Below are 6,000 nucleotides of genomic sequence, written 5' to 3' on the forward strand. Positions count from 1 at the left end.
GCACAAGGTTCACAGTTCAGTTCAACAATATCAAAACCCCTTCAGATGGTAAGTCTCTTTCCTACAAATGTCTCTTGCCTTAGAAGGTTTGCTGATTCAAAATAACCAACAATCAAAAGTTATCTCAGAGATCTTAATCCTTGGGCGATTGCTCTTCGCCCCTAGCATCTCCCTCCGCTGGGCTCGGATCCTCCTTGCAAAAACAGGCCTCCCTCTGTCGGGTTCACTACTGCCTTTCTTCAACACAGTTCATGTATTCCTAATACAGTTCATGTACAGTTTCATCGGAAAGTGGGGTTTCTTTCTCTTAGCTTTCTTTCGACATCACTCTGTTGGGTTCACATTTGCCAAGTATCACAGTTCACAATCGAAGTGGAAAGCAGGATTCCCTTCCCCTAGCTTTCCTCTGGTAACGGGTCAGAGACTTTCAGTTGTACAAGGTATTTGATGTGACCATTGTAGGACCACTTTGACGCCTCACGCTACCCTTTCCTAGGGCCTTCTAGTTCTTGTAGTTTCAAAAACAGGTCCCAGTCAGAGCCTTTCGAATGAGCGCCCACCTGGCGCCGGGCCCCTCTGCACCTGGACCTCAACTGGGCTTTCTTTAAAGTTCAAACATACACACAAGTACTTCGTCTTGTAAATTCCTTGCATTCAAAAATGTTTCCACTTGCAACCTTGGGCTCAACACAGTTTGGTTTCTACTAGTTTCCTCCGACTCACCGGCTGTGCTGACCCCGTTGGCTTCTTTGTTCTCTGGAGTCAAGGATAGTACCACGGTAGCCAGCTTGCCTCTGCGCCTGCGTTATCAATGCGGGAGGCCCCTGTGTACAATTGACATCTGTTGCTCTGCACGCAGGCTGTAACTCTCGGTCTTCTGATTTCTCATTCGGAGGATTCGCGGGTCTGAGTTGAAAAGGGCAAGGGCAATTCCCCATTCGTCGTCCTTCCATGTCTCACTGCTTTTCTCCTCCCTTTGTACTGCCGGTTTGGTGTAGCTATTTCCTCGTGTGTTTCTCCTTGCTCAAAGTGTGTTCTCGTGCTCCACATTTTATCCCTTTGGGGGAGGTAAAGGGCCGTCAGGTGTGCATGGTTATTGTCAATTGACGGACTCTGCCTGACCTAAGTGTTGGGACATGTCAGGTAAACGGCTTTGGCGTTAGTCCGTTGTCTGTTACCTTGTAAGAAAGTGTTTGTGTGGAAAAAAGGGGGGGGAGCTTCTAAATATCGTACATGGTAGGATGGAAAAGGTGTTACAGGGAAGGGGATACCGCATCTGAACCCTCAGTGTCCCACTTCCACTTCCCGAAGACCCCTCACCCAGGTGATCCTCAACCACTGGTCCACCCCCAGGAACTGAATCCAATAGCGATGGCTGTGTCGTGGCCACTTGGACGTCAGATCTCTGGGGACCAGCATGTGAGACACCTTTGGGTTTCTCACAGCGGCGAGACCTGAAAGGGCGTAAAGGAGGGAGTTGCGGTTACCCTTTTCAAACCAGGCCTGTGAAGCCCCGACAAAGAAAACACAAGATCGGGAATGGCAGCTGGGGAATGGTGTGACGGATGTCAGCGGTACATGGAACCCTCTACTTACTTGTACTGCACTTCCCCCTCCCCTTGCACTTTTCCCTTCCCCTACCCCTGCACTTGCGCGGTCTGAATGATACCTGGCCTAGTAGGATCGTTGTCTGTCTTCCCCTTGTTCCCCCCTCCATGCCTCGTCGCGCCTTGAAACACTTGTGTATAGGCGCGTTACAAATGCCATATCATATCATATCACTGATAGCCAGGGCGGCGAGACGCGGTTGCCAATGTGGTACCTTCCTTGACTCCAGCGGCAAAAGAAACGCCAATGAGTTCTGAACAGCCGGTGAGTCGGAAGAACCTGATAGGGGACCAGACTTTGTTAGGCTCAATGTTGTAGTGGAAACATTAAGAAGATTAATAGACAGAGGTCTTTGTTGTGAACAAACTTGGCACCAGAGATAAAGTGATCCGACACCACGTTGGCGCTCATTCAAAGATATCTAGCTGGTACCCCTCTCCTGAATAAAGAGAATGGGAAAATACAAAATGATTGAAAACACCCTGTGGTCTTCTGGACAACTTCTGTTTGGGATTGGACCTTGATTCCAATAGATTTACAACAAGAACTCCCCGAGAAGCCATCAGCATATGTCCCTTGTGTAGGAGGCCCCATTAATAGGGAGGGAATCTGGGGAATATGAAGAGGACATCCTTAGGTGAGACATGGTATCCCCATTCCCTTTTCAAAATGAACCTTCTGTCCCAACAGGTTTTGAAGGCTATTGCCAGCTTTTTCCGTTTTCTCCCCTACAGGATGTCCCCCAGAAATACCATGTTTACACTGGGACGAGGAAGAGGCCAACTAGGAGGACACATCCTCATTTGGGCATGATAAACATATATCCACCTTATATCTTATATTCTTTTTTTGAAATTCTTTAAAAAATATGTTATTTATATTTTTAACCTTGTAGACACAAATAATATAGAGGTTCCAGAGTAGTAGTAGCACCATTGATATACAGCTGCATACAAAAATCACAATGTGTATCAATCATGGGGTAACTCTCTTGTCAGTCCACGTTCGATATCGGGGGGGGGACTTCAGGTGGTTGAATCCCTTTGTCCAAGAGCTCAGAACAAGTGGTGCCCACCATATTTTGGGAACAAGAACTTAAGAGTAAAATCAGACCTCCAGGAGGGGCCGGGGGTCAAGTGACCTCGAGGTTCGAAACACTGCCAACGTTGCAACTTTAGAGATTATAACATCTTGGAGAACCAACAGTCAGCACAGGTTATAACCCAGGCACAACAGCCTCACAGGGGCCCAGAGCAGAGACATCATGCTAATGGCCCCCTGCCCCTCACCCAGCGCTCCCGTCTGGAGGCTCACCCAGGGGGTTCTGTGTCCAATAGTTTCTCTGCTGCTTCTGTGTACCAAAACAGGTATTCTTTCTCCTTCAAGGTAACTCTGAGCTTCGCCGGGTAAAGCAGGGCCGCTTTAACTCCCCGCTTAAGGAAGGTTTTCTTGACTACAATGAGTGCCCTCCTTTTCTTATCAGTGGCTGGAGAGAGGTCTGGGAAGAGGTGGATCCTGTGGCCTTTAGATTCCAGCACTTTCTTAGTTTATGCCACTTGCTGGATCCTGTCTCTATCGTGGATGTCACTCAGACGTACCAGCTTGGTGGAGCCCACAACTTACGTCAAGTTCGACTTGGGCCCAGATGACCTGAGCCTATAGCATCTGTCTATATAAATTGGGTCTTGCAACATGTCAAGGTTTAACTGTTCTGGAAGCCAAGTGGACATAAAGCTGATGGGATCCTCGTCCTCTGTGTCCCTTGGGAGACTAATTATACGTAGCTGAGAACCCCACGCTGCATTCTCCAGAGTCTCCAGCCTAGCCTCAGTCGTCTTGGAGCCTTTCACTACTGAGTCCATCTCCCGACTGAGACCCTGAACCAACGGGAGCTCCTACGCACACTGCTTATCCAACTCAGTGGTCTTCAACTCGAGGGTAAAAGTCCTAGTCTCCAGCTGGGCCACCTTCTCCGTTAGCTTATCCAACTTTCCTTCCAAATGCAACATGGATTATTCAATCTGTCTGAGCGCCGCCACTACTGGGTCCTGCAGAGCAGGCTTTCCTTGCCTATGCTGCCCACTAGGAGGGGCCGGGGGGGTAAAGAAATCTGCATCCACATCCACATATTTCTTCTTCCCCTTTCCAGATGCCATTGTTCTCTGCTCAGCAGTCTCTTGATCCCGCACCCGAAGACAGGACTCCTCAAGGCCACCAAAGCCTCCAGTCATTGCCAACGTGATCCCAGGGCAAGAGCGGTTTGAGGCGTGACTATGATGTTGGCCTGGGTCCCTTGCACTTTCCACTCATTCTGCTTGCATTACCCTCACGTGTATGGGGCTCCGACTACCTCCAATCAGGTCCCCGTTGCTCACCCCTTTTATCTCCATGTCATCGCTCCTACTTCTATGTTTCGGAGGCATTGCTGCTGTCCCTCCATTCCTCGCGGTGCAGTTACTGAGCATCCGTTTCCTCCATGCAGTGCCAAGTTCCCGTCAGCCAGCTCACATCCCAAGCCTTCACGATGCAGGCACCAGCAATCGGTCGGGGCCGCCGCAGGCGTGCCGCACGCTGGGAGGAGCGATTAGCTTCACACTCCCCCGTACGAGGTGGCATACACCCAGAGTGCATCCCTGTGACCTCCTCTGCCACCTTGACCGGGAAGTCCCAGCGTTCCGTGCTATCGTCACCCCACCGGCTACAGGCGAGCCAACCACTTCAGATTTTTACAGACGGTGCGCCACCCGCTCGAATGCCTGCTCTGTGATTTTTACCTCTATATGCCGCGGGACACCGGCTCCTCTGCTATTAGGCATGCATAGTCATGGAGAGCCTCGCTGTTCAAGCAACCATCTTGTTCAGGCTTGCTAGCGCCCCCCCACCTCATATTCTTAATGCGAACACATTCCAACTTCATTTTGTTAATGCAGACAAATATCAGCCAAATACTAAAGTGAGGGGGAGACAACACAGAGTTATGAACACTGTTTAATGTAAACCTCCCCAAACACCACTCTGGTGCTAAAACGAAGAAGACGGCTATGGAGGAGTTCAGATGGAACAGCCAGACATGTCCCGTTAACTATGGTCAGATAATTCGATTAAATGACCTCCACCTGTAGTCCCTTAGCAAGTCTAACAGATAGAAAAATACAGGCTTTCCACGAGAAGAGGCGAGAAACAGCATGCTGGAGTGTGGAGCCGGCTGGAGCTGGAGAGAGGTGGATCAAAGAGACAGGAGCGGGAGCTTCTAGTGCTGGAAACCATGTCGAGCAGGGACAAGAGAAGCTGGACCGAGGTTGGCCCAGAGAAGGTCTGGAAGGCCTGCACACCCTCTGTGTCCGGCGCAAGCAGAAGGAGCTGTGGGGTGTTGAAGCACCGCGGTCGCTGTGAACCTCCAGGAGAGGGAGCAGTGCTCTCTCCGATCTCCGCGAGGGAAGAGCGGAGGCAGTGGAAGCTGAATGCAGAGCAAATAAGGCAACAATGTGGACAGAAGCTGCTGCATGAAGCCGGTGAGTGTAAACAGGGAACACTCATACCGGGGTGCTCTGGGAACCCGAGGCAAGCATTTCTTGAATATCGAACAAACTGAAAGTTGTCATAAGATCTTTTGAATGCTGAAACAAGTGCCTTTAAATCTCGAATGAACTGAAAGTAGTTTCAAGGCTGAAACAGATGATTGTTGAATACCGAACGAGCTGAAAGACATTGGGCCTAATTATAAGTTTGCCGGTCCAGTAACAACGATACCGGTAAACTGGCCAGTACCGTTTTTATCGGACCGGCAAACTACGAGTTCTGCTCACGGGTCCCTTTTCGCCCACCAGGTCTGATCTGGCGGGCGGACCGGCACCCGCGAGCAGACCATGTCGGATGCACCGGCCTCCCCATTCCCATTGGGTCCAATAGGACTCAAATGGGAATGGGGACTAATGCTTTCCAGGGCCCGGGCATTGTCATGATGCCTACCCCCGGGCATCCAGACCAAGTCCATCAACCCCGGAAGCAGGCATCATGTTACCTAGAGAAAGCCCAGCAACCCTTGTTAGGGGCTATCTGGGTACAGTCCTGGCGCCTATGGCGCCAGACTCATATGGGGCATCAGTCCTGGCACCCTAGGCGCCAGGCTCATATGTTAAAACTTACCTGATGCAGACCATGCTGCAAGGAATCCGAGCCCATGTGAGGCCTGGAAGGGACTACTTTACCTTAGGGACTATTTTGTTACTTGGGTGTGGTTGTGGAGGAATTCTTACCTGGGACTACTTTGGAGGCTATTTAAACCACGCCCGAAGAGCAGCACATGCTTTGCGTTATTCTGAATCCTGCAGTGTAACGTTCACTGTGCTTGCAGTCAGCATCCAGCCTCCTGCCACGCCCGCCTCGAGTCCA

This window comes from Ambystoma mexicanum, chromosome 3p (assembly GCF_040938575.1).
Source record: "Ambystoma mexicanum isolate Mex_15411 chromosome 3p, UKY_AmexF1_1, whole genome shotgun sequence".
In the NCBI taxonomy this organism is placed as follows: domain Eukaryota; kingdom Metazoa; phylum Chordata; class Amphibia; order Caudata; family Ambystomatidae; genus Ambystoma; species Ambystoma mexicanum.